At 41.6% G+C, this 24,552-nt stretch overlaps 1 protein-coding gene across 1 annotated transcript in view; it reads left to right on the top strand.

The window, feature by feature from the left end:
* The window catches only part of LOC614741 (formin-2), a 357,851-nt gene that overhangs the window by 152,308 nt on the left and 180,991 nt on the right, over positions 1-24,552 (top strand). The gene's annotated exons all lie outside the window — the stretch shown is intronic.

Here is a 24,552-nt window from a genome sequence, read left to right as displayed (position 1 = left end):
AAGAACAACTTTAACCAACCATAAAAGAGCTGGAGTAGCTGTACTGATATCAGATAATATAGACTTTAAAAATGTTAGCAGAAATAAAGAGGGACATGCCATAATAATAAAAGAGTCAATCTACCAGGAAGATTTCTACACACAGGCATCTATCAACAGTATCCCACAATACATGAAGAAAAAACGGACAGAATTTAAAGGAGAAATCAATAATATGTGAACAGTTTAATAGCCCACTTTCAGTAATGGATGGAAAGTTAAGCAGGGCTTCCCTGGTGGTCCAGTGCTTAAGAATCTGCCTTGCAGTGTAGGGGATACTGGTTTGATTCCAGGACTGGGAAGATCCCATGTGCTGTGGGGCAGCTAAGCCTGTGTACAACTACCACTGTGCTTTCTCTCTGGAGCCTGCAATCTGCAGCTGCTGAAGCCTGCACACTCTAGAGCCTGTGCTCTGCAACAAGAGAAGCCTTTGCAATGAGAATCCCATGTGCCACTAGAGAGTAGCCCCCACTCGCCGCAACTAGAGAAAGCCTGTGCACAGCAATGAAGACCCAACACAGCCAAAAATAGGTCAATAAAAGTTTAAAAGTTAAGCAGAAAGTTAACAAGGAACTAGAAGGCTTGGACAACAGCGTAAAGACTAGATTTAAGAGAATGGAGCGTTGCACCCAATCAGCAGAACAAACATACTGCTCAGACAAACACAGAATGTTCTCTAGGATGGACCATGTGCTAGGACACACAAAAGCAAGCCTTTATAAGCTTGAGCTCAGTGCCTTAATAAACTTAAAACTATTGAAAGACCAAGTATGGTTTCTGGTCATAATGGAATTAAATTAGAAAGCAATAACAAAGAAATTTGGGGGAATTTTCAGATCTGTAAATACTAAACTCAAGTTACAAATGATTTAAAAAAGAAATCACAATAAAAAATACAAAATACTTCAAGATCAGTATAAATGATATCATAATATATTAAATTTTTATACTCTATAAAATATATACTTAATACATATTTTATATGTAATGCATATTTATATTTATTATGATAAATATATTTAATACTATGCAACAAAATCAGTGCTTAGAAAAATTTATAGCTATAAATATCTTATTTTAAAAATTTGAAATCAATCTTGCCTTCCACCTTAATAAACTAAAAAGGAAAAGCCAAGTAAGCCTGAAGCAAGTAGAAAGAAGGAAATAATAAACACTAGAGTGGAAATAAATGAAACAGAATAGAAAAATAATAGAGAAAGTAAATGTAACCAAAAATTGATTCTCTGAGAACATAACAAAATTGACAGACCTTCAGCTGGACCATTAAAAATACAAAGATTCAATAAAATCAGGAAAAAAAAGATATCAGATATAGACTACAGACCTAATGAAATAAAATAGGATAAGTACTGTGAATAATCATATGACAACACATTAGTTAAATTAGATGAAATGGATAGGTTCTTAAAAAAAATAACTGACTTAGGAAGAAATAGAAAGTCTGAATAGGTTTATAGAAAGTAGAGACTTAATTAGTAAAAGACAAAACAACCCCCCCAAAAACTACTCACAAAGAAAAGCTCAGCCCCATGTGGTTTCACTGGTGAATTATATCAGACATTTGAAGAATTCCCACTGATCATTCACAAACTTTTTTTAAAAATGGAATGCAAACTAGTTCAGCCACTATGGAGAACAGTGTGGAGATTCCTTAAAAAACTGGAAATAGAACTGCCTTATGATCCAGCAATCCCACTGCTGGGCATACACACTGAGGAAACCAGAAGGAAAAGAGACACGTGTACCCCAATGTTCATCGCAGCACTGTTTATAATAGCCAGGACATGGAAGCAACCTAGAGGCCCATCAGCAGATGAATGGATAAGAAAGCTGTGGTACATATACACAATGGAGTATTACTCAGCCATTAAAAAGAATACATTTGAATCAGTTCTAATGAGATGGATGAAACTGGAACCTATTATACAGAGTGAAGTAAGCCAGAAAGAAAAACAGCAATACAGTATACTAATGCATATATATGGAATTTAGAAGGATGGTAACAATAACCCTGTGTACGAAACAGCAGGGGAGACACTGATGTATGGATCAGTCTTATGGACTCTGTGGGAGAGGGAGAGGGTGGGGAGATTTGGGAGAATAGCATTGAAACATGTATAATATCATGTATGAAACGAGTCGCCAGTCCAGGTTCGATGCACGATACTGGATGCTTGGGGCTGGTGCACTGGGACGACCCAGAGGGAGAGTATGGGGAGGGATGAGGGAGGAGGGTTCAGGATGGGGAACACAGGTATACCTGTGGCGGATTCATTTCGATATTTGGCAAAACTAATACAATATTGTAAAGTTTAAAAATAAAATAAAATTAATTTTAAAAAATGAAATAGGAGGGAACACATCCCGTCTTATTCTGTGAGACCATTTTGCTATCATAATCAGGCAGACTCATCACAGAATAAAGTACAGACCAGTATCCTTAATTGTCTCCAAATGCTGCCAAATGGAATCCAGCAACATATATAAAAGATTATATGTCATGGCCAATGGGATTCACCCTAAGAATCCGAGATTACATATATGGAAATCACTTATTGTAATATACAACATAAAGGATCAAAGCCCTATGAACATCTCAATAGATGCAAAAGGAACATTTGACAAAATCCTGCAGCCTTTCGTGATAGAAACACTCAGCAAACTGGGCATAGAAGGGAACTTCCTCAACCTGCTGGGGAGTGTCTTTGAAAAACCCACAGCTCACGTGGAAGACTGAATACTTTTGTCCTGAGATCTGGAAGGAGAGGAAGGTGTCCATTTTCACCACTTCTGTTTAACAGTCTGTTAGAGGCTCTTGTCAGGGCAGTTGGGCAAGAAAAGGAAATATGTAAATGACATCTAGATTGGGATGGAAGAACTGAAACTATGTTCTCTTTGTACCTGACATGGTCTTTTACGTGGAAAAAAAAACCTAAAAAAATCCACTGGTGTGGGGGGAAAGAAAAGTAATAAAGCAATTCAAGAAGACTGAACAAGATATAAAGTCAGTGTACAAAAATCAGTTCTATTTCTAGACACTAGCAATTAACGCTGTGAAAATGTAATTATATAGATAGTTTCCTTTATAATAGCATCAAGAAAGTAAAACACTTGGGTATAAATTTAACAAAAGAAGTGTAAGACTTATACACTGAAAGTGAGAAGACCCCCAAAGAAAGCTAAGGTGGATCCAATAAACAGAATGACACACTGTATTTATAGAAGACACCACCAAATTGTTCCCCAGATTATAGAACACAGTTCTAGACAATGTCCCAACTACCTTTAAATCTCCCAGAAACTGACAAGCGGATCTTGCAAAATCATGTGAAGATGCAAGGGGTCCAGAATATTCAGAACAATCTTGGTGAATAAAGTTGAAGGACTTACACCTCCTGGTTTCACAGTGATTACACAGGCACAGTAATCACAGACAGTGTGGCTTGGGTATATGGATAGACTATTTGTCAGTGGAAGAGAATTAAGAGCCCAGAAATAATGACATAGTTTATTGATTTTTGACAATGGTAGTGAGACATTTCAAGAGCAAAGGAAAAGATTTTTCTACAAGTGATGCTGAGACAGCTGGACATCCACATGCAAAAAATTAATTTCTACCTCTTAACCTCTACCATGAACAAAAATTAACTCAAAATGGATCATAAACATAAGAGCTAAAACTATGAAACTCAGGAGAAAACATAGTCGATCTTCATGACCGTGGGTTGTGTAGTGGTTTCTTAGATAGACTCCAAAAGCACATATGATGAGAAAAATATAAAAAGTTGGACAACATCAAGATGAACTATATCTGTACTGGAAACAATGAAAATAAACAAGAAAATTTAAAAACCTGTCAAATGGGAGAAAGTATTTGTAAGTGATATCTGATCAGAGGTTAATATCCTGAGTATGTGATAAACTCTTACAGCTCGGTGAAGTGAAAACAACACAGCCTGATTGAAAGATCAGCAAAGATGTGAATCGAAATGAGATTCACAGCCACTGTGTGGCACACCTTTGCACGCACTAGGATGGCTGGACCCTAAAGGAAAGACAGTAATTGCTGTGTCGAGGGTCTGGGAAGCCGCAGCTCTAGATTTCTGTGAGTAGTCCCACCACTGATCTATCTATTTATGTAACTACCAGTAAAAATCTAGTTTTATGAAAAAGTACTCCAGTATTCTCGCCTGGAGAATCCCTTGGATAGAGGAGCCTGGAGGACTGTAGTCCTTAGGGTCACAAAGAGTCAGACATGACTGAAGCAACTTCACACACACAAGCACACATGAAAAAGCAAAGTATTTTTCAGGTAGCTCCAGTTACCCATAGAATAATCATGTCAGGCTATAATTTTCTGGATAAACAATAATTTTTTAAGCTTAAAAACTTTTAAAGGTAAACCTCCCTGAAAGTGTATTGTCAAAAGTGTAAGCTTGTTTTTAACTTACAGAGCAAAACAATTTTATCTATCTCTGAAGGAGAAATTTATCTCTTTCTTCCTTTGATGAAGCTACTAAAGATATGGACTGTGATTTTTCTCTTTAGGAACATGGGCCCTGGGAATATAATGAAAAGCCCTCTAGGAGACCCACTGACCTTCCCTTGAACACTCTGGGACAGTAACAGAGCCCCCAGAGGATGCATCTGCCGTGTTTAGGAAGGTTATGTCCACTATTGGTTTGTTGTTGTTCAGTCACTAAGTTGTGTCCAACTCTTTATGACCCTATGGACTGTAGCACACCAGGCTTCCTTGTCCTTGCTCAAACTCTTGTCTGTTGAGTCGGTGATGCCATCCAACCATTTCATCCTCTGTCGTCTCCTTCTCCTCCTGCCTTCAGTCTTTCCCAGCATCAGGGTCTTTTCTAATGAGTCGGCTCTTTGCATCAGGTAGCCAAAGTATTAGAGCTTCAGTTTCAGCATCAGTCCTTCCAGTGAGTATTCAGGGTTGATTTCCTTTAGGATTGACTGGTTTGATCTCCTCTCAGTCCAAGGGACTCTCAGTAGTCTCCAGTCCTGCAGTTTGAAAGCATCAATTCTTCAGCACGCAGCCTTCTTTATGGTCCACCTTAACTCTGACTGTAAACTGGATTACTGCCTGTACCAGTGGAAGCTTCAAAAGACTTTTTTCCCTCTAGTCCTTACATATGAAAGAGGATTGAGAGCAAAATCTAAGTCCCTGTGTGTTCTTAACTTGTATATCGAGCAGACATGTGGCAAAGGAGATTTGCATCATTAAACCTAAACTTCAGTGCATAAACTAAGATTGGCTCTCCTGGCCCCTTCAGTAACAGCCCCCCCACCATGTGCATGATGCATGAAGACTGATGTACTCCTGGAAACTGTCATCTCTTACCCTTTACACACATTAAGAAAGTGAAATCAGACCCCAAACTGCTGATTTCTTAATGATGCCTCCATAGAAGAAGTGGGACTTAATGTGCTGCTAATTATAGTACCATTGTACTGTTAATATATGTTTAGCCTCCAAATCAAAAAAATATAAGTTTGGTGGTTGTACTAAATTGTTTTCTATGACATTGTGCCAGGACTAAGTGAACAAAATGCCTATTCTTTCATAACTGATACATTTTAACTAGGTAGGAAAAGTGACTTCAAAATATCAAGTTGCAGGAAACGTTTTAGGAAGCTCTAGCATAAACATGAGGCTCCCAGGTGGCACTAGTGGTAAAGAACCCACCTATCAACGCTGGAGACATAAGAGATGTGGGTTCGATCCCTGGGTCAAGAGGATCCCCTGGAAAAGGGCATGACAACCCATTCCAGTTTTGTTGCCTGGAGAATCCCATGGACAGAGGAGCCTGGCGGGCTATAGTCCATGAGGTCACAAAGAATCCTACATGACTGAAGTGACTTAGCTTGCGTGCACACCCAGGATAAACATTACCACCCAGAATTTATTGGAAAAAGTACTGAGAGTGGTATCTGTGAACTTGAATAAAAGCAGAAAGAAGAGTGTGCAAGGACCGTGGTCAGCCACAGCTTGGCAGAAGTCAGGCACGTTTTCTTATCACCATTTCCTGTACAGTCATAAAAACCACTGTGTTTTCAAGTGTATGTTGGTAGGAATGGAGACAAGGTTTTTCTTTGATCTGCAAGGTGATCATAATGGGTGGTTTTGTATATTTTTTCTCATGAATTTATTCTAATGTAATTAAAACTTCACAAAACATAGGCAGGTGATTCTTTATAATTTTTTAGCTCTGAGTACACACAAAGAATCTTTTTTTTGTACTTTTCTACATAATGTTGGTGGCTTTACTTGTGGCCCCTTTTACTAACATTCTCTGTAGTTTTATCGATTAGTGTTATAAATAATATTTTAATTTTTCTTAATTAGGATGGAATTTCTCCTGATTTCTTTCCAGTGCCAAAAAATGAAACAAGCTTGCTTTTAAGCAACATTGGAAGCTAGAATTTGAGTTGAGACAAACTTCTTGAAGCCCAGATCAGCATCAGTTCAGTTCAGTTCAGTTCATTTCAGTCGCTCAGTCATGTCCAACTCTTTGCCACCCCACGAATCGCAGCACACCAGGCCTCCCTGTCCATCACCAACTCCCAGAGTTCACTCAGACTCACGTCCATCGAGTCAGTGATGCCATCCAGCCATCTCATCCTCTGTCGTCCCCTTCTCCTGCCCCCAATCCCTCCCAGCATCAGAGTCTTTTCCAATGAGTCAACTCTTCGCATGAGGTGGCCAAAGTACTGGATAGGGCTCCATAAAAATGGAACAAGTCTCCATCTTTGAACTGGTGAGGGGAGAAAAAGTAACATTTTGTTGTTGTTTTGAAAGTTAAGTTTCAGTGTTACCCTGGCAATGCCAGATACACTTGGCTGATTTTGTTAAGTACAAGCTTTCATATTATAGTAATGCCAGCTTGCTTTTGATTATTGCTGCATAAAAAGCAAGTAGATGGAGAGGACTCAATTCCAAAAACAAAATAGAAGCAATGTCGGAGAGGACTCAATTCCAAAAACAAAATAGAAGCAATGTCTTTTTGGATTCCCGATTAAGTCTTCCCTAAAATGCAAAGCAGCCCAAATGTAAGACCTAACCAAATTACCCCTTTTAAAAAGATAAGAAATATTTCCCCCATTTTCTACCAAGTATGGCTGAAGTTTGTTTTTAAATATTGATTTATCTGGCCATGCCTGGTCTTAGTTGTGGCACACAGGCTCTTAAGTTGTGGCTTGCAAACTCTTAACTGAAATGTGGGATCTAGTTCCCTGACCATGGATTGAACCTGGGACCCCTGAATTGGGAGCTTGGAGTATTAGCCTATGGATCACCAGCGAAGTCCCTAAAGCTTGTTTTTATTTCAAAGTCTGATCTTTTTAAAAAAATTAATTTATTTATTTTAATTGGAGGCTAATTACTTTACAATATTGTGGTGGTTTTTGCTGTACATTGACACGAATCAGCCATGGGTATACATGTGTTCCCCATCCTGAACCCCTCTTCTACCTCCCTCCCCAGTCAAAGTCTGATCTTTATAAAATACCCACAAAGAAAATCCAATGACAGCATGGTTTCAGTTTATTCCACTTCCAAAACTTTTTTCATATATCTATAGACCTCTTTTTATCAGGGCCATGGGAACTGCTGATGTGTCTAAGGGATGAGCATGGCTATCTTAACTGTACTTACAATTCACGTTGTTCAAGAATCTGCACCCTTTCCTGTATTCCATGTTGAGGTAAATGAGCATCTCAGGTACTGGACCCAAATGCAAAATTACAGAAAGGGTATTTAACACACAACTCATACAGAACAGTGATTACTTTTAGTTTGCCCTCTGGCGTCCCGGGAATTCCCTGTAGCTCCGACAGTAAAGAATCTGCCTGCGATGCAGGAGACTCAGATTCCTCGCTTTCCAGGTGGTGCTCGTGGTAACAAACCCACCCTCCAATGCAGAATACACAAGAGATGTGGGCTCAATCCCTGGGTTGGGAAGATTCCCCTGGAGGAGGAAATGGCAGCCCACTTCAGTATTCTTGCCTGGAGAACTCCATGGACAGAAGAGCCTGGCAGACTATAATCTATGGGGTCACAAAGAATCAAACATGACTGAAGTGACTCATGGAGAAGGAAATGGCAACCCACTCCAGTGTTCTTGCCTGGAGAATCCCAGGGACGGGGGAGCCTGGTGGGCTGCCGTCTATGGGGTCGCATAGAGTCGGACACGACTGAAGCGACTTAGCAGCAGCAGCAGCAGAAGTGACTCAGCACGCATACACTGTTTATCTTGATCCAGCTTCATAAATTACATTTGCCATTGTTGAGGTTATGGATTCCACTGCCTTGTTTTAGTAACCAGACCATTTCCCCTTCTCACACAGCTGCCCTGGGCCACCCAGGACTACGGATCCAGATTCTGTCCTTGTCGTCACTGTCTTTGTTACTCAGCTTACTGCAGTCTTGCTGTTTTCCACATATATTAATTTTGTCTTTTCTGTATGTTTACTTACCCTGAAATTGCATCTTAAAAATGTAATCTAAGTTTTCAGAGGCTTATATATTGCTCACCTTTTATCATTTATTCAACTTTAATAGGCACTTAATAAGCTCATTACTAGAAAACTAATGAGTATAGGTCTATCTTCTTTGTAAATTTTCTTCTCAAAGTATTTGAAACCATCTCTCTTGCTAAGATTGTTATTTTTTAACTACACAAAAGTTATTTGAAGAGAATAATACATTATCTTTTTGAAGACTTGCCCTAAGGTTCACAGAAAGGTTAACAATTGAAAAATATACTTTTTATTCTGAAAAGCCAGTAACGTAATCTTAGAGGAAGTAAGACCCATACTCCTTACTAATTAGGGGTAAAAGCAGAGCATTGTGCCTCTCTCTTTCTGTATTTTCGTACAAAGAACCGGAGGCAAAGAGCAGATCTTCTTGAACATAGCACAATGCTGTCATCTGGAACTTTGGAAATGGTTTCCTGACAATGTTGTGATGCCTCCTGGTGATAATGTATGTGTTTCATATTTTCTTTATTCAAGTTTGGGGTGTATGTAAGGCAGTCTTTCAAAGGGATGAGAGAAATGTCGGTGGGGATGGGATTGCTCTAGTACGTGAATTCATTTCTCCCCTGAATCCTTTTCACGGATAAGGTGGTTTTAAACTAATTGGTAGCTGTGACAACACAGTAGGTTCATTCTTTTTCATTTATCTCGGTCAGACTACCCTCTCACCCATAGTGTCATCTGGATTTTTTGTGGGGACAAAGCAAAAAAAAGGGGGGGACAGAAAAAAATTGATACAAATTATTAAATCTTTTTTGCATTAACAACCTCCTCAGGTGGCACTGAACCCCCTCCCCTCGCCACGATCTTTAACCTTCTTCCCGATGACCCCTGAAAAGAGGAGGAAAAGGTGAGGAGGGCCAAAGACATTTTACACACTGGGCAGAAGTTCTGTTGGAGAAGATTCCAAGGGTGTAGAGAACTTCCAGGAAAAGGGAACCCATTGTAGAAGAAAGGGAAAGAGACCTTGGAAGGGTGAGTGACGTGAGCCTTGTATGTGAAGATGCCAGTTTGTGTCTCTTTGAGCCCAAATCAGGTCTGAGTTTGCATGTCGTTTCTTTTCTATCACAAGGAAACATATGTCATGCTTATTATTATTGTGATATTGGACTATAACCATGACTGCAATTTTAGGTGTGTGAAAACCTTCTGTCCTTACCAAAAAAGAGATGTGTGTATCCATCTCCCTGTGGATAAGTTATAATTAGAAACATGTTGAATCAGATGAAAACTCCTCTTTTCCCTGCGGTCCTTCTGAGAAAACAGGGAGTCACTCACTCCCTTACCAGCTTCCTGACCGTATCCCCCTAGTCATGTTCTATCAAACCATTTGTAAAACTGGAATCATTCTCTTTCCTACCTGTACTTTAGATACTAGTTTTTGGCTTCCAGTTCCAAAATCAGAAAGGGAAAAAAATAGGATGCCTGAGCTCTTGCAGTGAGTCAAGGATGATACCTTACTGTCCTGGGGTGTCTCCTTACACACCCTGAGGACCCAGGCTTGGCTGTCATCTTTGCCTGATGGAATAGAGGAGCTTCTACATTGGGGCAGCAATCTGAGAAGAAGTAAAAAAGTGTGTATTTGTAAAACAGCTCTTATACTCATTTGCTCTTCTTTTAAAAGCATCTTTTCATTTAGATGAGTGACTGATTTGTTAGGTACATAATCTTCCATCAGTGAGCCTTAAGGTTTTCCTGTCTTCAGGTGACAGAAGTCAGCTGTTCTCTCTAAGAATAAGGGCTCATCTCTGCTCTCACTCCCTCCCCAGTGTCAGAAAACAAAGAATGGGATGGCAGAAAGGATCCTGCCCAGAGAGCCGGTGCCTTAATCATTAGTTGCTCCTGATTATTCACATTTTCTCTTTTTAATGTGTCTATATTCTTACTACTTCAGGTTACTCATGTCTGTTATGTCATGTGTCAGACGCCTCCCTTTTCCCCTGTCAGGCTGTTTCTGGTGTAGGATCAGCCTGTGCTGTGCTAGTTGTGAGATGCTCGTAAGGGATGAGGGTTCGTGATACAAGCCCACTCAGATTTAGCCCACACATGAGCCACTGTGAAAGTCAGGTGTGAGGTCCTGTTGGGAGTTATGCCTTTTTTGCAGGGCTTTAGTGCAAGTTTTTCGGAACCACTTGGTTCCATTGATAGAAGAATGATTTCCGTTCAAGTGACTACCCAAAAACAGATTTTCCGCTTTCCTCACTGGCCCCACCCACCCTCTACAGAGAGTCTTCAGGAGATCTAGCCAGGCCTTTACAGTTACTCCAGCCCCTGACACAGTAACACATGGTATGGTCTCATTACCAGCCTTAAAGGTGGTGTGTTTCCTAATTGTTAGGTTTTTTGGAAAGGCCATATATACAGCAAACTGTTCTAGAGCTTTCTTTCAGGGGTTTCATTTTCTTCTTGTTTGGTACTTTGGGCTTAACTTCACAAAAGTGCCTTAGAAAGTTGAAAGTGACACTTCTTTCCACGTCTCCAGCAAGTTCAGTGCTGCTTCTGTTAGGAGCAGCTGAGGTTGGAGGGGTGTTGTCTTATAGACAAATGGGGCCAGTCTTGGGAGGCACTGGGGTTTGGATCTTGGGTCTTGTATCATAAAACCAAAAAATTATTTGAGAGCTGGGGAAACAATTCTCCTTTCATAAGCTTTAATCCATTTATGTGACTGTTGATGGTCTCTGCTGATGCATGACTCTTGAGCAGGTAATTATCAGGTATAATCAGACAAATCACCATCAACTTAGCAAATGTTCAGGGGTTTTTACAAGAGTCACTCAGGTCAGTCTGCTCAGCTGTGCACGTCAGCTGTGGGTGACCCCCGGCTCAGCCCTTTGTACAGACCGTGGGCTTTCATGCCTCTGGAACCCCATTATCATTTTCTTGCCCTGAGGTATGGTTGTCAAGCTTTGTTTACCACTCTGCATTTTCAGTATCTTTTCCTGTCTCTGGATTTTTAGAAATAGACAAATGAAATACCCCAGCTGGCTGTCTTGGGGATAGAGTCCCTTACTGGGTGTACCCCACGGCTTCCCCTGAGGTGAAATCATTGTTCGATGATGTAGAGGATTTCATAGGAGCAGGAGGATAACCAGATTCCACGTGGCATTAATTCAGTGCATGATTCTTTATTGAATACTGTCTGTGAAGTGCTGAACTTCGTACTTAATCTCCATAGGGTAGGACAAGAAGATTGGGGAATAAGCCTGGACTTTGTGAGAAAGAATTCCAAAGGATACCTGAGTGTCTGCCTTCTTCCTGCCCTAAAATCAAGAGAGTGATGCTGAGCTGGGAGAAAAAAACCTTCATAATCCCAAATAGCATCTGATGCTGAAATTCTATTTATTTGACTTCTAATGTATGTGTGCATGCTCACTTGTATCCGACTTTAGGTGACCCCATGGACTGTAGCCCACCAGGCTCCTCTGTCCATGAGATTTTCCCAGCAAGAATACTGGAATGGGTTGCCATTTTTCCTCCTGGGCATCTTCCTAAGCCAGGGGTTGAACCCACATCTCCTGTGTCTCCTACCCTGCAGGCAGAGTCTCTGAAATCTAAAAAAAAAAAAAAAAAAAGACTCGTTTCTTTATTACTTTGATCTGATTTAGTTTATCTTCTATGAACAAGTTACCCATAAATTCTAGGAGAGACACAGAATGAATTGGCTGGAAAAATCTAATCCAGCAGTAATGACTTGCCAATAGTGCTTTCTAAGAATGTTTTATTCTTACCGATCATTCAAAATTACCTTTAATCAATATCTGTATGCAGCTGACAGTAATGGTGATATAATTTAGCTGTCCACTAGAAATGCATTCAGTAGTTTTGTGGACACTTGAAATATGTCTAAAGCTGTATTTCTATATCCTCTGCTTCTAATGCTTTGCTAATGGTCATGGGTAAAGAAAAGAAAACTTATTTGGTGAATCTCTTAGTGTTGTGTGTCCTTCATGTGTGTGCTTTTGTGGTTGCCAGTGACATGTGTAACACTTTCCAAAACACCTGACTGCTTTAGAGGTTACTGGGTGACTTATTTAATCCTGTGGTTTTATTCTGAGATATTTATTTTTTGGTCACATCTGTCTTCATAAAGCTTTACGAATGTTATTGAAAAGTATGAAGTTTTCTTTGTTCATTTCATTAGTCTGCTGAAGTTCCAAACAAGGATAACAACTATGGAAAACCAGTAGTAAATGCTAGTTTAACATATATACAGTCTTATCCTAGTATTGCTCCTATATGTGTTTATCCAAGAGAAATTAGTTCACATTTCCATGCAAATTACTGCTGGGCATGGAGTGTCCATGCCTCCTGTGACCTGAAGGGCCTTGGGAGTCTGCTCTGATGCCCTGGAGGCTGGGCATCCTCCCGTGAGGCTTCACAACCATTGGAGAAGGAGATGGTATTAGTAGAAGGGGAGTTCTCCCTGCTCGTGTGTGCAATAAGAAAACCTTATCATCTCTTGCTCTGCAAAATCCCATATAAGCATCTTTCACTTTAGTAAGATTTAGTGTCTGCTGTTTTCTTGAAATAGTACAAGCAATACAGAGAAGGCTCCTGGTTCCAGGTTCTCATCAAGTCAAACTCTAGAAATAACCGTATCTTTCCAAAGTAAAAAAAAAAAAAAAAAAAAAATTGAATCCAAATCAAAGCTGTGGAATAACCAACAGTGTGTCTAGTGAGTCCTTAGAGAAACAGCGTTTTATAGATTAGTCAATGTGTTGGGTTGTTCTTTCTTAACTGTGGCGTTTACCGAACTTCGTTTGGTTTATTCCTTATTAATATATATATTAATATGTATATATAGTCCTTATTAATAATAATAAGTATTCCTTATTACTTTCTGTTATTGCCTGTTGTCTTCTTGTTGGAATAAGCTTAAGTGCTTGTGCAGCATTGTGAAATATAATTGCTTGTTTTTAAATTAGTAAGTTAACACTAGTGCCTATTTGCAAGATATCTTATACTTTAAAAATAGTTTACATTACATGTTTGATTGTCTCAAACAATGGGAATATTGCATATAGACTGTATACTTTACAGGTAGGACAATTGAGATCCATTGGCTGGAGAAATTGTGCAGTTACATGGCTGCTAATTTAGTTGGAGACATGGACTGAAGTACAGACCTCCTACCGACACGCAGGCCAGCGCGCTGGAAACCCTGAGTGTGGGGATTGTCCCCTCCCCACATCCCTCTAGCCTACGCCTCTGGCTTACTTCAGCTTCACTGTTTCATGTCTGCCCATGTCCTCTCATCACTTGCTCATTTGCGGGTTCAGGGCCGCTTTTTGCATGTTGGCTTCTCCAGCTCTTGGTATCCCTCTTGTATCCTGACATGGGGTGAGAACAGCAGTGTTTGTGTTCTGTGACTCTGCTCTGGAATTTCCCTCTATTCCATCTTCTCCCCTCCTTAGGGGAAGGTCTGCCTCATTGGCTCTGACCATGCATCCATCTGAGTCAGTATTCAGTTTTCAGCAGGGCCATGCCAGCAACTGAGAGGAAAGCACTGCCCTCTCCATGACTAGCAATTAGGAAACAAAGCCCTGATCCTGACTGTGCATTTAGACCACGAGCTAGTTAGGTAGTTTCTGTCTCTAGTGTGTTCCAGATTGTGAGGAACTACAGGCTGTCTGTGTATTGGATATTTAACGTGGAGCCTTTGAGGCATCAGCTTTCTTATGTCACTTTTCACATGACGTAGGTAAAGTGCATACTTCACTGTATTAATGGCAGACTCCATGGTTGACTGATGAGATAATTATGTGTTGTTTTGGCTACTTAAATAATAAGTGGAGTTCCCATCAGCTTTCAACTGTGTCTTGACAAGACTCTGAGGCAAGTTGTATAAATTCTTTTCAGTGTTTGAGTCGAGTTTAGTTGTAAGATCATAGCTCAATTGTTATTTGAATACAGTTGACACTTAAAGGAGAGGTTGGGGGTACCAACTTCTAAGCAGTTGAAAATCCAGGTGTAACTTATAGTCAACCATCTGTGCCCCTGGATTCAACCCACTGGGTCCTGTGGTGCTGTTGGGTTTACTATCGAAAAAACACCGATATTCCAACCCATGTTGTTCAGAGGCAACTGTATTTTTCAGTGATTCCTATATGAGCATTGGCATTAGCTGTGGAGTTTTTTTGGTAAATGTACATTCCAGGGCTCCATCCTAGAGAAAAAATTATTTTCAGACTACAAAGTAAGAACCTTTGTTTAGGAAGCTACTGAGGTGACTCTGGTCTCTACCAAAGGTGGGAGTTGTTTGTTGAGGTTGGGGGGCTTCCGAGAAAACATGGTGGTTTAATTCAGTTCAGTCGCTCAGTCATGTCCTACTCTTTGCGACCCCAAGGACTGCAGCATGCCAGGCTTCCCTGTCCATTACCAACTCCCAGAGTTTGCTCAAACTCTTGTCCATTGAGTCGGTGATTCCATCCAACTCTCTCATCCTCTGTCATCCTCTTCTCCTCCTGCCTTCAATCTTTCCCAGCATCAGGGTCTTTTCCATTGAGCCAGTTCTTTGCATCAGTTGGCCTAAGTATTGGAGTTTCAGCTTTAGCATCAGTCCTTCCAATGAATATTCAGGACTGATTTCCTTAAGGATGGACTGGCTTGATCTCCTTTCAGTCCAGGGGACTCTCAAGAGTCTTCTCCAACACCAAAATTTAAAAGCATCAACTCTTCAGTGCTCAGCTTTCTTTATGGTCCAACTCTCACATCCATACATGACTACTGGAAAAACCATAGCTTTGACAAGATGGACCTTTGTTGACAAAGTAATGTCTCTGCTTTTTATTATGTTGTCTAGGTTGGTCATAGCAAGACTCATATTCGGAAGGAATTTGCTGAGGCTTTTGCATACCTGTCCTGTGCCAGTGGCTGGGGTACATGACATGAGAGTCTCTATCCAGCTGTACTTGTGTTTCAGTGAGAGTTACCCTGACAATTACTTCAAAGTTTGTGTATGATGGGAGGAGACTGTATGGTCTGATAACAGCAGGAAGAGGGCCTTAAGTCAGTCTTGAGACTTGTGTGGGAGGTGGGGGGTGATGCTGGGACACTCTTGTCTAGAGAGCAGAGTCAGTGCTATTGACAGTGGGAAACAGAACAGAAAAGCAAGGAGCCATTCAGTGTTTGTGAAGGAGGAACAACAAAGGAGCATTTACAGGATGTGAGTCCAGGAGTGGGAGTGGGGTCCTGGGGGCAGAAGCCTCTTGTACTCTTTGGAAGAGATAAGAATCTGCCCTAGAGGACAGGGGAGAAAGAGAGGAAGGGAAACTGAGGAAATACAGAAGCCTCAGTGTGTGATCAGATCCAGAACTGAGTCCAGGTCTCCACCAAGGACAGTGGTCATCTCCAGCTGCAGAAGGGTTGCTTACTTTTTCCACCTTCTTGGTCATGAGGGTACCCAATCCCCCCATGCCTGCAGGATGCCTTTGCTTAGTGGGTGTAGGAGTTACAGTATTGGTCTGGCTGCCTCTCCCGTGATTTACAAAGGATGGAAAGTTAATTTTACTCTTTCAGAGAAGTGTCTAGGCACATGAATGTCTGGGAGGTAGGTGGCTCCATTCCACCAGATTGTTATTCATTTTCTGGCTCTTGTTGTCTCAGTATCCCCAGAGTTTTTTATGGCCAGGTGGCTCAGTTCCTTAACTCTGCCTTAGAGCCCGAGAGAAGGGATGAGGAAGTGGAGACAAGATTCCTTCCTGCGGCTGTGCTTCACTGTGCTTTATCGCTCCCTATACTCCATCACCTGTGAGATGGTCTGATGGCCACACCTCAGTGTGAAGTAGGCTGTGAAAAATGCTGTGTCAGCAGCCAGCCATGGACCAGCTGAAACACAGAGCTTCTGTTTCCAAGCTGAAGAGGACTTTGCAGCATAAGTTCTTAAACATGGTACCTGCCACAGAGTCCTTAGTTTTGTTGAATGAATGGGTTGGAATTTGGTCCTGTTGAGTTGGAGGAGGAGGGAGGCTCCCAAGTAGAGATGCCCAGGAAGTAGTGAAAGACAGGATTCATAACCATGAGCTGCCCACAAGGTCAACATGTGGGGCCCTTCCAAAGGCTGTGGACATTAGGTTAGAACAGAGAGAAGAGCTGCAGAGAATAAAGCAGGAGACAGACCTCAGAAAGACTGTTTATAGGTCAGGTGGCATTTGGCGGCGAGAACCCAGAGAAACAATTAAGAGTCCCACCTAAAGACACTGAGAAATGCTGTTTCCTCAGTGACAGTGGAGAGAGATGAAATGATATTGGGGAAAGGCTAAAACTTTGAAGAGAACAAAAATAAAAGATGTAGGGGCCAAGCAGTGTGTCTGAGGAGAGAGAACTGACTGTTGTCAACATGAGACTCCTTCCAAAGGTACTGTCAGATGGGCCGTCGCAGGGGTGGTGTTCCCTGTTTCAGAGGAAAACGCTCAGAGGACATCTCAGGGGCAGGTTATAAGACTGTGTGGAAATGCATCCACTTTGCTGGAGGCCATGTTTGTAGCTGAGACTTGACATTATCATGAATTACTTGCTTTCTACTATTTCAATGCTGAAACTGACATTTTTAAAAAAGATCAAGTGTATGGTTTCTGTCAAGTTAAAAAAAAGACATTTAAATTTCTCTAAGTATAAGTAGCTTCATTTGGGTTAGATTTTGTAGTCAGCAAATGGTGTGAGCCACATTTGTTCAATCAGTTCAGTTCAGTTCAGTTACTCAGTCGTGTCTGACTCTTTGCAACCCCATGAATTGCAGCACACCAGGCCTCCCTGTCCATCACCAACTCACGGAGTTCACTCAAACTCACGTCCATTGAGTTGGTGATGCCATCCAGCCATCTCATCCTCTGTCGTCCCCTTCTCCTCCTTCCCCCAATCCCTCCCAGCATCAGAGTCTTTTCCAATGAGTCAACTCTTTGCATGAGGTGGCCAAAGTACTGGAGTTTCAGCTTTAGCATCAGTCCTTCCAAAGAACACCCAGGACTGATCTCTTTTAGAATAGACTGGTTGGATCTCCTTGCAGTCCAAGGGGCTTTCAAGAGTCTTCTCCAACACCACAGTTCAAAAGCATCAATTCTTTGGCACTCAGCTTTCTTCACAGTCCAACTCTCACATCCATACATGACCACTTGAAAAGCCATAGCCTTGACTAGATGGACCTTTGTTGGCAAAGTAATGTCTCTGCTTTTGAATGTCCTATCTAGGTTGGTCATAACTTTCTTCCAAGGAGTAAGCGTCTTTTAATTTCATGGCTGCAGTCACCATATGTGGTGATTTTGGAGCCCCCCAAAATAAAGTCTGACACTGTTTTCACTGTTTCCTCATCTATTTCCCATGAAGTGATGGGACCAGATGCCATGATCTTTGTTTTCTGAATGTTGAGCTTTAAGCCAACTTTTTCACTCTCCTCTTTCACTTTCATCAAGAGGCTTTTTAGTTCCTCTTCACTTTCTGCCATAAGGGTGGTGTCATCTGCATATCTGAGGTTATTGATATTTCTCCTGGCAATCTTGATTCCAACTTGTGCTTCCTCCAGCCCAGCGTTTCTCATGATGTACTCTGCATATAAGTTAAATAAGCAGAATGACAATATACAGCCTTGACGTACTCCTTTTCCTATTTGGAACCAGTCTGTTGTTCCATGTCCAGTTCTAACTGTTGCTTCCTGACCTGCATACAAATTTCTCAAGAGGCAGGTCAGGTGGTCTGGTATTCCCATCTCTTTCAGAATTTTCCACAGTTTATTGTGATCCACACAGTCAAAGGCTTTGGCGTAGTCAATAAAGCAGAAATAGATGTTTTTCTGGAACTCTCTTGCTTTTTCGATGATCCAGCGGATGCTGGCAATTTGATCTCTGGTTCCTCTGCCTTTTCTAAAACCAGCTTGAACATCAGGAAGTTCACGGTTCACATATTGCTGAAGCCTGGCTTGGAGAATTTTGAGCATTACTTTACTAGCGTATGAGATGAGTGCAATTGTGCGGTAGTTTGAGCATTCTTTGGCATTGCCTTTCTTTGGGATTGGAATGAAAACTGACCTTTTCCAATCCTGTGGCCACTGCTGAGTTTTCCAAATTTGCTGGCATATTGAGTGCAGCACTTTCACAGCATCATCTTTCAGGATTTGAAACAGCTCAACTGGAATTCCATCACCTCCACTAGCTTTGTTCGTAGTGATGCTTTCTAAGGCCCACTTGCCTTCGCCTTCCAGGATGTCTGGCTGTAGGTAGTGATCACACCATCGTGATTATCTGGGTCGTGAAGATCTTTTTTGTACAGTTCTTCTGTGTATCCTTGCCACCTCTTCTTAATATCTTCTGCTTCTATTAGGTCCATACCATTTCTGTCCTTTACTGAGCCCATCTTTGCATGAAATGTTCCCTTGGTATCTCTAATTTTCTTAAAGAGATCTCTAGTCTTTCCCATTCCATTGTTTTCCTCTATTTCTTTGCATTGATCGCTGAGGAAGGCTTTCTTATCTCTCCTTACTGTTCTTTGGAACTCTGCATTCAGATGCTTATATCTTTCCTTTTCTCCTTTGCTTTTCGCTTCGCTTCTCTTCACAGCTATTTGTAAGGCCTCCCCAGACAGCCATTTTGCTTTTTTGCATTTCTTTTCCACGGGGATGGTCTTGAACCCTGTCTCCTGTACAGTGTCACAAACCTCCATCCATAGTTCTTCAGGCACTCTATCAGATCTAGTCTCTTAAATCTAGGAAAGTTCAAATCCAGTCTAAAAGGCCCAGATGTTGTTGTCTTTCATTCTCTGGAGTCCTGTGTATGGTGGAAAGTAGAATTTTCCCAGACTCACTCAGGGAGTCTGTATTCTGGCATCTGCTTTATGTGGTCCCTCCATGTTTAATTCTGACCTGCTAGGCTTACACTGTCTAATAGAGAACAAATTGGCAAGAGCCTTTTTTTTGCTTTATTTTTATTTGGAGGATAATTGCTTTACAATGTTGTATTAGTTTCTGCCATACAACAGTGTGAATCAGTTGTAAGTATACGTATGTCCCCTCCCTCTTGAACCTCCTTCCCATCCCCCTCTTCACACACTCCTGCATCCTACCCCTCTAGGTCATTCAGAGCACTGAGTGGAGTTCCCTGTGCTATACCACTGCTTCTGCTAGCTATCTGGTAGCAGATATGGTATTTATATATGGTAGTATATATATGGGAGAAGGCAATGGCACCCTACTCCAGTACTCTTGCCTGGAAAATCCCATGGACGGAGGAGCCTGGTGGGCTGCAGTCCATGGGGTGGCAAAGAGTCGGACACGACTGAGCGACTTCACTTTCACTTTTCACTTTCATGCATTGGAGAAGGAAATGGCAACCCACTCCAGTGTTCTTGCCTAGAGAATCCCAGGGACGGCGGAGCCTGGTGGGCTGCCGTCTATGGGGTCACACAGAGTCGGACACGACTGAAGTGACTTAGCAGCAGCAGCAGCAGCAGCAGTGTATATATGTCAGTACATGCTTAGTTGCTTCAGTTGTGTCTGACTCTCTGTGACCCTATGTACCATGGCCTGCCAGGCTCCTCTGTCCATGGGATTCTCCAAGTAAGAATACTGGAGTGGATTGCCATTTCCTTCTCTAGATGTATATCAGTGCTACTCTTTTAGTTTGTTCCACCCTCTTCTTCTGCTGGGTCCACAAGTCTGTTCTCTGTGTCTGTGTCTCTATTCCTGCCCTGCAAACAGGTTCATCAGTACCATTTTTCTAGACTCCGTATACAGGCATTAATACGCAATATTTATTTTTCTCTTTCTAACTTACTTCACTCTGTACAATAGGCTCTAGGTTTGTCTACCTCTTTTCAACTAACTCAAAATTGTTCCTGTTCATGGCTGAGGAATACACCATTGTATATGTACCACATATACATATACATACCTTGTATGTACCACAACTTCCTTATCTAGTCATCTGTCAGTGGACTTCTAGGTTGCGTCCATGTCCTGGCTGTTGTAAATAATGATGCAGTTAACATTTGTCTTTTTGAATTACAGTTTTCTCAGGTATATGCTCAATAGTGGAATTGCTGAGTCATGTGGTAGTTTTAGGGCTTCCCAAGTGGTGCTAGTGATAAAGAACCTGCCTACCAATGCAGGAGACACAAGAGACTGGGGTTCAATCCCTGGGTCAGGAAGATTCCACTCCAGTATTCTTGCCTGGAGAATCCCATGGACAGAGGAGCCTGGCAGACTACAGTCCACAGGGTCGCAAAGAATTGGAGATGACTGAAGCAACTTAGCATGCATGCATGGTAGCTTTATTCCTAGTTTTTAAAGAAATCTCCATACTATTCTCCATAGTGACTGTATCGGTTTAGATTCTCATGAACAGTGCAAGAGGGTTTCCTTTTCTCCATATCCTCTCCAGTGTTTATTTGTAGAATTTGTGATTATGGCCATTCTGACTGGTGTGAGGTGATATCTCATTGTTGTTTTAATTTGCATTTTTCTAATAATGAGCAAGGTTCAGCTTTACGTGTGTTTATTGGCCATGTGTATGTTGTCTATAGGAAATGTCTGTCTGGGTCATCTGTCCAGTGTTTGATTGGGTTGTTTGTTTTTCTGATATTGAGCTATATGAGCTGCTTATATATTTTGGAAGTTAATCTTTTGTCAGTTGCTTTGTTTGCAATTATTTTCTCCCATTTTGAGGGTTGTCTTTTCATCTCATTTATAGTTTCCTTTGCTGTGTGAGAAGTTTTAGGTTTAATTAGGTCCTATTTGTTGATTTTTGTTTTTATTTCCATTACTCTAGGAGGTGGATCAAAGAGGATATTTCTGCAATTTATATCAAAGAGTGTTCTGTCTATGTTTTCCTCTAAGAGTTTTATAGTTTCTGGTCTTACATTTAGGTGTTTAACTCATTTTGAGTTTATTTTTGTGTATGCTGTTAGGAATTGTTCTAATCTCATTTTTTTAATTCCCCAGGCCAGAATTCTGGAGTGGGGAGCCATTCCCTTCTCTAGGGGAGCTTCCCAACCCAGGAACTGAACCCAGGTCTCCCACATTGCAGGTGGATCCTTTACCATCTGATCCACCATGGGAGCCCCTTTTAAAAGTAGCCTTCCAGTTTTCCCAGCACCACTTATTAAAGAGGCTGTTTTTTTCTGTTGTACATTCTTACCTCCTTTGTCAAAGGTAAATGCCCATAGGTGCATGGTTTTTCTCTAGGCTTTCTATCTTGTTCCATTGATCTATATTTCTGTTTTTGTACCAGTATCATACTGTCTTGATTACTATAGCTTTGTAGTATAATCTGAAGTCAGGAAGGTTGATTCCTCCAACTCCATTTTTCTTTCTTAATATTTCTTTGACTATTTGGTATCTTTTGTGTTTGCATACAGATTATAAAATTTTTTGTTCTGGTTCTGTGAAAAATGCATCAGTAATTTGATAGGAATTGCATTGAATCTGTAGATTGCTTTGGGTAGTATAGTCATTTTCACAGTGTTGATTCTATTGATGTATCTCTCCATCTGTTTGTGTTGTCTTTGATTTCTAGCATTAATGTCTTACAGTTTTCTGCCTACAGGTCTTTTGTTTCCTTAGGCAGGTTTATTCCTAGGCATTTTATTTTTGTTGTTGTTGCAATGGTGAATGGGATTCTTTCCTTAATTTCTTCTTCTGATTTTTTGTTGTTAGTGTATAGGAATAAAAGGGATTTCTGTGTATTAATTTTGTATCCTGTGACATTACTAAGTTCATTGTTTAGCTCTGGTAATGTTCTGGTGGCATCTTTAGGATTTTCCGTCTATAGTATCATGTCACATGCAAACAGTGCCAGTTTTACTTCTTCCTTTCCAATCTTGATTCCTTTTGTTTCTTGTTCTGTTTCTGGGATTCTGTTTGCTATAATTTTGTTGAGGATTTTTGCATCTATATTTACCAATGATATTGGCCTGTAATTTTCCTTTTTTGTGATAAGTTTGTCTGGTATTGGTAACAGGGTGATAGTGGCCTTGTAGAATGAGTTTGGGGGTGTTCCTCCCTCTGCAGTTTTTGGAAGAGTTTGTGAAGAATAGGCACTAGCTCTTTTCCAAATGATTGATAGAATTTGCCTGTGAAGCCATCTGGCCCTAGGCTTTTGTTTGTCGAAAGACTTTTTATCACAGTTTCGATTTCAGTGCATTTTTAAAAGATTCTATGTGATTTATGTGCAAGTTGAAGTTTAAGAAATAACCCTTTATTTTACAGATTCCATGTTCATAATTCTTACACAGTCCTTCATGAAAAGGATGTCTAAGATAAAAATTTCATTAAGAATATTAACTGAATCTGCTGTGAATTTGAATTGATTTAAAATAATCCCCTTTCCTGGTATATGTTCTAATTTTGTGGATTTCAAATGTTTTTTCTCCTAGTTTTATTAAGATGTAATTGACATACAGCACTCTATAAGTTTCAATTGTACAGCATAATAATTTGATTCACATACATCAAGAAATGATTACCACAGTAAGTTTAGCAAGCACCCATTATTTCTTAGAGATAACATTTTAAAAAAAGAAAAACGGTAAAACCAGACTTGGAATGGCTGAGATGATGCAGTAAGAAGACCGGACCTCCTATGAGGACCTCAAAATTAACATTTTTTATAGATCACCTGTCTATGAGGACACCCTGAGGACCAGCAGAAAAGATCATCTACAACTAAAGACATAAGAAAGGGGCCACAGGAGGGGCAGGAAGGGCAAATATGAGGTTTAGTCAAGACCAGCACCAGTGGGCAGGTGAACCACAAGCAGGAAAATAGCCACAATTGTGGAGATTCTCTCCCAGGAGAGAGGGGTCTGAGCCGCACATCAGGCTTCCCCACCCACAGGTCCTGCACTGGGGCAGATGAGCCCCCAGAATGTTTGGCTCTGCACAGCAGTGGGCCTTGCTTTAGAGAGAGCCCAAGGGCTGTGGGAAGCAGAGACTTTGCCCTTAAAGGGCAGAATCAGTAGTTTGAAAGGAACCGGAGGCTGACCCTTTTACTAGTTGTGGAGAGTCTTCCAGAGAGACTGGAGGCAGCTTGGACTAACCCTGGGGACAAGGACAATGGCATAGCCTTTTGGGAGCTCTTTCTCCACGTGGACACTGGAGCAGGTAGATGCCGTTTTTGGAATCTTCCCTCTAGCTTATTAGTGCCGTGACTTGGGCCCTCAACCAGTGGTCAGCACCGCTCCTGGGATGCCCTAGGACAGGCAGCTAACTGGGCAGACACAGAGCCTACCACCAGCAGGCTGGCTGCCCTGGGCTCCCTAATCCCCTTATTGCCCCAGGACCAGGCCCTGCCCAGAAGAGGGGCATGAGGCAGCCCACCCACCAGTGTATCCTGCAGCCAGCTATCAGGACTCAGACATTCCCATCAGTGGGCTGACTCAAGATCTGGAATGCCTGGGTCTGGAAGTCTAGACCTCAAGACCTAGCTCTGCTCTGCAGTTGGCTGACAGCAGCTATGGGACCCCCAGAAACCTTCAGACAGAGATCTTGGGACACAACTCCATACATCAGTGGGCCAGCAATAGCCCTGGACACCATAGGCCCCAGTGCTACAGAGCAGATGGCTGATACCAGCTCCAGAACCATTGAGCCAGAGAGCCTGGTTCTTGGCTCTGTCCACCGAAGAGTCTGCACCAGCCCCAAGATGGGCTGGGCCTTGGTCCCACCCACCAGTGGGCTAACACCAGCTCCAAGAAACTCTGGACCCTGCAGCCAGCTTCATCAGAAACCACCCCCACCCATCAGCAGGTCTGAGATGCACTCTCCCCACTTGACTCCCCACTTGACTCCCCACTTGACTCCCCACCAAGCCACCGCAGGCTAACACAAGCTCACAGCCATCCATCCACCCACCCTGGTACCTTTCCCTGTCCACTACTGAGCCAGCACCAGGACTCTCTGGGCCATGCAGCCAACTGCACCAGGGCCTAGCCCTGCTCAACAACAGATGCAGCTCCACA

The sequence above is a fragment of the Bos taurus genome, chromosome 28 (genome assembly GCF_002263795.3).
Source record: "Bos taurus isolate L1 Dominette 01449 registration number 42190680 breed Hereford chromosome 28, ARS-UCD2.0, whole genome shotgun sequence".
In the NCBI taxonomy this organism is placed as follows: domain Eukaryota; kingdom Metazoa; phylum Chordata; class Mammalia; order Artiodactyla; family Bovidae; genus Bos; species Bos taurus.
The sequence above is the reverse complement of the archived record's forward strand: the minus strand, read 5'-3'. Positions and strand labels throughout refer to the sequence as shown.